The 7707-nt window shown below is 27.2% G+C and overlaps 1 long non-coding RNA gene across 1 annotated transcript; it reads right to left on the bottom strand.

Moving 5' to 3' along the window:
* Positions 1-3459: 3459 nt before the first annotated feature.
* On the bottom strand, positions 3460-5960 carry LOC126908018 (uncharacterized). The gene is made up of 2 exons (XR_007704678.1): positions 5440-5960; positions 3460-3804 (listed from the first exon to the last, which is right to left on the bottom strand). It is a non-coding gene; the product is annotated as an uncharacterized LOC126908018 (long non-coding RNA).
* Positions 5961-7707: the final 1747 nt, after the last annotated feature.

Raw genomic sequence — 7707 nt, 5'->3', positions numbered from 1 at the left:
TACCGCCGTTTATACCTCAGGTATAACGTTAGTCCGACCCGCCCGCCCACAAAACACGACTGTACCTAATGCATGATACGTTTACGTACTTAAGTCGCTTTACATGTATATATATATATATATATTCTAATTACTATTAAAAATATATATTAACACACTTTATTCTTATTTAGAGATATAGAACTCATTCATTCCGATTACAAAGGATGAATCCAGTATCGTCATTTTTCGTCACTACCTCCATGTTCCGGGAGTGGGTAATTTACGCGCTTCCTGCTTTCCTTGGATGTGGGAGCCGTTTCTCAGACTCCCTCCACGGAATCGAACCCTGATTTCCCGTTACCCGTTACAACAATGATATTGATAGTAACTACTATTATAACATAAAACTAAAAAGTGAAATAAAAAATATAGTTTTAAAAAACTAAAAAAACACGCTTTTAAAGCTCATCGAACTAAAAAGTTAAAAATAATTTTTAACTTTTCAGTTCGATGTGCTTTAAAAGCGTGTTTTTTTAGTTTTTTTAAACTATATTTATTTTACAATGATGGAGTAGAGCCGCCAACGGCGAACGGCCAGGTTTTTTCGGCGAAACATCCAGACCATCGGATGGGTCTCTTCGGAGACCGGGTATCGTTTTCTTTTGTATATTATATTTGTGTAATGAGCTATATTTTATTAATTATTATATTTCATTTTATTTTGTCGTAAATTAACTTAATTTTGTTTATGTGTGGAGAGCACGTGTTTCCCTTTTCTTCTAGCCAACGCTAAGGAGCGAGTGTCCAGATCGCTCCTGGTGTTCTTCATTAATTTCCTGTTAACATNTTTCATTAATTTCCGATTAACATTAACGAATGTGTTCCAATACAGTCCGTGATATTTGTTATATTATTTGATTTTGTTTAAATATTTGATTTTATTTTTATTGCCTTTATTTGTAGACATGGTTTTTGATGCATTCGCATTTTTGTCCATGTTTAACTTAATTTTCTTTTTTTTAACAATTAAATTAAATTTCCTTATTAATTTCAACTGTAATATTTATTTTATTTCGCGAGTAACTTAATTACTCGCGTGTATTTCATTCCTATTCCTTAATCTAGACACGGGCTACGGTATGTTTTACANATTATCCCTATTCCTTAATCTAAACACGGGCTACGATATGTTTTACATATCAACCACAAACAACTTTAATTGTCATAATTGTGTTCTATAAACCACGAAGCATTATCGTAATTGATACATATAACGACATATTAACTTAGATTATACTTTTAAAATTAAATTCCACCTATGGTCCGGTAATCATATCTGATAGGTGTGACACCTCGCCTAGGTGGTGGCGACCATTGCTACTATAGCTAGTCGTTATGCAAGTGGCAAACCACGTTGTTGTTACAGGCCGAACTAATATAAAAGCTCACTTGCACAAGAATTATTTCATAAGAATAACATATTTTTGAAAATGGCAGTCATTTTAATCATGAAGACATGTTCAGTGGTCATTTTTTTCAAAATAAAGTATATTACATAAGCTTTAATTTAAGGTGTATATAAAAGTGTCAGTATTTCTGAAATATTTTCAAAAGTTCTACTTTTATAATGCATATTTAAAGGTTTGAACCCTCTATATTTTTTAATTTAGGTCCATGTGTCTTCTTTAGAAACTTTCTTTCTACTATAGCTTATAACTTATACGTTATGATAGGTCTTGCTATTATTTTGTAAAGTCTCTTTTTGAATTTCTTTTATAGTAGCTTTGAGCACAGGCACTTAGATAGTGCAATGCACTAAATGCATACATACATCTGTTACCTGCTAGAACAAGTTTCTTAATCTCTTTCTGAATGTTGTTTTGTCTATTTAGATCTATACCAAGATATTTAAAACTATGTACTTTTTTCAAATGTGTACTCTCCGATCTGTATATTCGTTGTCTGATGTATTTGTGGCTGTTCTTTTGTTATACACACATATGAGTGTTCTTTTAACTAAAATTTAAAAGGATAACACTACAGGAGTGTCAGGAATAAACAAATATAATATAGAAAATTGTGAAAAGGTATTGAAGGTATTCATATATTAATACTTCTATGTAAGAATATTGTACAAGCATGAAATATCATTAAGCTTAATGTTAGTAAAACTTAACTAAAGCTAATTATACAGAGATATACTTAATATTCATCCACAAATCACAAATAAAGTGATAAAACAACAAACATGTGCCTTCTAGCACGGTCAATGACAGAAGAAAGAAATTAGAGACTAAATTAGAAAGTATGTGCGGCCTATCTATTTAGAAATGTACATGGTTTTTTGAAAACAAGGGGATTTGGAAAAGATTGTCTTTTTCCTTTACGGTTCATCTGAACCTGATCTCAACAGAATCCTGAATGAGGATTATGGTATAACAAGGCGGTTATACAATCGGATTGAGAATAAAAAATATAGTTAAAAAAACACGCATTTAAAGCACATCGAACTAAAAAGTTAAAAATAATTTTTAAAATAAGTTTAAAATAATTATGAACAAAAAATACTAGTCCCGAGTAGCAATTCGAGTTCATACTGGGTTCATTTAATATAGTAACAACGGTGCTGAACTCAGTTCAAAACCCGTTCACAGCACGGTTCAAAATGAGATTTGAATACGGATTTTAACATGGGGTGAACCGAGTTCTACAAAAGTTCAGTAAGAGTTCAAAGACCGTTCCTCGGTTCAACTATAAAACCCTCGATAACAGTTCAATAATCGTTCATTAGTTCAATAAAAGCAAGCTCTACGACGGTTCATTAAGCGTTCATTAGTTCATTAGCAGTTACGGTATTTAAAATTAAATTTATAGGTTTTGTAAATATTCAAACATTTTATAATTTTAAAATAATAAATTGTATTACTATATACACAATGTATAAAATAAAATATATTATATGTAAATATAAAATAAAATAGTTAACCTTCGAATTTTAGGTTTATTTTATATTAAATGATAATTAGTAAACAATTCATTCATACAATTTGATTATAATTAATATAAATTAATAATAATAGTTAATTTTAAATAAAAATAATGATGTTAGCAATGTCAGCCATTTATTTACTGTAACTCAGTTTGATTTATTGTTGTACAATATATATCAAAAAAATCCAATAAAAATTTTTTATCATAATAAGTTAATCACTAAGGTGTTATACAGTTTAGACAAGAAATATATAGTTAATATTAGTACAGAAAATTGTGAAATTGCAATAGTTGATATAACAAATAATATTACTGTGGTTATAAAAACAATTAGTAATTTTAATTTAATTTCCATGAAATTGAATAAAAGAAAATCATTGCCATAAGTACAACAAAAGAAGTAAAACATATAAGTAGCATTCAATAAGATGGCATAAGATTACCATGTTTTTTTTTTACTGTTTTTATTTTGTTTCCTAAATGCTATATTTTGTTTTCACTATTAATAAAAAAAACTGTGAAATAATCTAAGTGGATAAATTTTAAAAATTATTTACAAAAAAATGAAATGTTGATTGAATAATAAAAAAAAAAAAGGATTTTATTGCTGTGATGCTTTATTACCAGAATGCTTTAAAATATTAGCTATTATTTTGTTAAATGTTCTTTCGTGTTCAGGTATTATGATTTAGCCAGACATAGCATCTATTTGGTGTTGTCACAAAAACTAAAATTTGAGGCCATTTCTCTTGTCATACAAAAATCAAATGCTGTTCTCGTATATGCACTGAAACTTTTAATGGTACCCACTTTAAGCAACAAAACATTTTTCTGGAAAGAAAAAAAAAACAATAACTCATCAATTATAATTAAATATAATATAATAATATAATTAAATTAATATAATTAAGTATAATCAATTATACTTTGCTCCCAAAGAATAATTTTATTTAAAATAATATACCTATAAAAAATTAATAAATTATATAAAAATAATTAACAACTATGCTTTGGGTATAAAAAATTTTATAATTTACTATTATATAATAGTAAATATATTATATTTATTATTTTTTATTATTTTAAATAAAAATATTTTAATACAATAGAGTATAAAGTTTTAAAGTTATTTCATAAATGTCAATAGATATTTATTCAGATTTCTGGAGAAGAAAGAATATAGGGAGTTCAAATATTTTTGTGTAAATGATAAATTATTATTAGTTATTGCACTTCCGGTTAATATGAACTCAATGTTCAAAAATGTTTATTGAGTTATATCAATTTACAATTAAGCGCCAACACATAAAGTTCAGTTAATAAACTATACAGAAATTAACCTTTTAGTGTTACAGTATTCAAATGTTTGATCAAGTACATGGCTATGCTTTGTAAAATATTTATTATACTTATAAAAAAGACATATTTTTTAAATATTGGAAATTAAAAAAGCATGATATCCATCAACATTTATTTATTGTAACTATTTGATATAGTGAAGTAAAATTAACATGATATTTCATAAGAAGTATTTTATTTTGGTTATTATTTAAGTTATAAAATAATTGTGTTTTGGATATTGGGTATTTTAGACAACCTAGGTATATAGATTTCTGTTTTGGGAAACTACTGTGAATAGTTTTATTTATATCTTAAAATTATTTAGGCTACATGTAAGCCTGTTCCTCATAGATTAAAATGTGCCTTTTATAGGTTGATTTGTATAAAAATCTTGTTGATTTAATGGTATAAAGGTTACAAATAATTACAAAAATGAGTCTGATGAAAATCTTGTTTAATGTAAAACCCTGTTAATTGTTAAACGGTGAAAACCTTTATACTTTTCATTTATTTAAAATTTGAATTATTGAAATATAATTTTCATTCAAATAGATGCAATTCTTTTTAACTTAAAATGTTTGATAAATTTAAATTATTGAGTAGTACAATAGAGGGATTTTCATTAAAAATCAACAGTTTTTTAAGAGATGGTATTTCAATGTATACAATTTTGAGAAATATATAAAATGCACCATTTTAAATATTAAAATACAGAAGTAATTTGTATCACATGTATCAATAAATAAGAAGATCTAAAATAAGCTAGAGCTGACCCCAAATAGTTGGGATAAAGGCTTAGGATATGATGATAACGACAATGATATATGATTAAAAACATTTTAAGCTCATGGAAAATCTTGAGGTATCTGTTAATAACTTCATAACAACATAACTAACGATAGTACTTTATTAAAATAAATAATTTTGCATTATAATTATAATTAATCATAATACAAAATGTGAAAATTTAATATATAATTTACCACTTGTATCTATTACAATTACAATAAATGTAGTTACTAAAATGTATGATTATCTTTTAAAAAAATAATATATGCTATTATTAAAATTAATTAAAATAACTATTTATTATTTTAGTCCTAAATTTAAATTAAATGTACTTACATTTTATTGAACTTTTCAGTTAAATATATATGTGAGAGTGAACAGGGATAAAGAGCAGTCTTGACAAGTTATCTAGTCGCTGTGAAAATGGCGAATGTCTCAAAACATAATTTGTAAAGAGAGTAAAACGATCGTTGATAATTTGAAAAAATGTCACAGTAAAAATTAAATAACAAATAAAAATCGCGCGAACTAAAGCTGTTGGTCAACGGTTACTGACACGTCTGGTTATTCCGCCAAAAGTTCGTATGTTAAATTTGCGCTATAGTCTCAATGAAAATAATTTATAACTATTATTTTAAAGTTTTTTTATTAATGTACTAATCAAGGGATAATATGTCTAATAACAATATAAGTGAATAAAACTATTTGAATGGCTATAACCGTTACAACGATTCTTTCATTATAATGAAAGAACTTTGATGAATCCGTACAATTATTTTGAACATTGAACGGTCCCAGCACTTATTAAAAATTGTTCGGTTATTTATTGAACGCTGAACTTTCCTAGAACTTATTAAAAATTACACTTGAACCGACCGTGAACCAAAATAATGCTACTCGGGGTATTATTGTGATAAAAGCGTCGGGCGCTCAATATAAGAAAAATATAGCTTAAAGCACCCACGCTTTTATCATAATAATACTAGTATTTTTTTTTCATAATTATTTTAAGCTTATTTTAAAAATTATTTTTAACTTTTTAGTTCGATGTGCTTTAAAAGCGTGTTTTTTTAGTTTTTTTAAACTATATTTATTTTAGCTTCGATGCGAAGCTGAGAAGGTATTGGTTTTACTAAGATATGTTTTTTTTTTTTGTCTGTTACCACTTTTTCTCAGCTCTCACCGGACGGATTTCTTTCAACGATACGTCAAAAGATCACAAATCGTATCTAGTCGAAGACATTACCCTTAAAAATTGAAAAAAATTCCCCCATTCCCCATAAATGGAGGAAACCTCCAAAAAAATTACAAATTTAAAAATCGCTAATTTTCGAAATTTTTTCAATTTTTTTTTACTAAAATGTGCTGTAACTTTTTCAAAAATGAACATATCAATATAATTTTTTTTTATATAGATGCTTGATGTCTTTACCTATCNTTGTTTTTATATAGATGCTTGACATTTGAATTCTGGACTTGTCTTCGTGGTGAAAGTTGACATCAAAGTTAAAAAAAAATTACGATTTTTGTAAAATAATATTTTTTTATATTTTTAGCTTAATAATGCTCTAACTTTTTCAAAAATGAACATATCAATATAATTTTTTTTTATATAGATGTTTGATGTTTTTACTTATCANTTGAGCGTGGCATGGGGTGGGGTGAATGCGTTATGATAGTCTAGTCTAGACGACGGAATATGCGATAACGCGTGGCGTTTGGAGAGTTACATACATACATTCAGGTGAAACTAATATAAGCGTGTTAATAAATATAGTTTAAAAAACTAAAAAAACACGCTTTTAAAGCACGTCGAACTAAAAAGTTAAAAATAATTTTTAAAATAAGNATGTTCCGTAAGGTTTGACACTTTTATATATATCTTAAATTAATGCTAATGTAATATACTTTAATTTAAAAAAAAAAATTGACCTCTGGACTTGTCTTCACGGCGAAAATGGCTACCGAATGCTATTTTCGTGTGAAAATTCCCGATTTTATTTCTTACATTGTTAACTTTATAATACTATAAGATATTGAAAAGTGTATGGATCCACACAATTTTTTTATAAGAAATAATATTTTTTATAAACCCTTTTTCATTCGACATACTTTATCTTAATCGATGTATTAATATGGAACCAGCAGATCATGTAGCTTTTGGAATAAAACACCAATTTTTTTTAAATTTAACACTATCTAAAGATTTGCATCGAAGCGTTTATTTTTTATAGTGATTTTAATCACTGTCAGATATCATTATACTTGATCCAACTATGCCACGTCACCACTGTGCCGCGACCCCCCTGTGCTGGGTTTTTAGTTTTATGTTATGATAGTAGTTACTATCAATATCATGGTTGTAACGGGTAACGGGAAATCAGGGTTCGATTCCGTGGAGGGAGTCTGAGAAACGGCTCCCACATCCAAGGAAAGCAGGAAGCGCGTAAATTACCCACTCCCGGAACATGGAGGTAGTGACGAAAAATGACGATACTGGATTCATCCTTTGTAATCGGAATGAATGAGTTCTATATCTCTAAATAAGAATAAAGTGTGTTAATATATATTTTTAATAGTAATTAGAATATATATATATATATA

This window comes from Daktulosphaira vitifoliae, unplaced genomic scaffold (assembly GCF_025091365.1).
Source record: "Daktulosphaira vitifoliae isolate Bord-2020 unplaced genomic scaffold, ASM2509136v1 Scaffold_5, whole genome shotgun sequence".
Classification (NCBI taxonomy): Eukaryota; Metazoa; Arthropoda; class Insecta; order Hemiptera; family Phylloxeridae; genus Daktulosphaira; species Daktulosphaira vitifoliae.
Note: the sequence above shows the minus strand (reverse complement) of the source record. Positions and strands in the feature narration are given on the sequence as shown.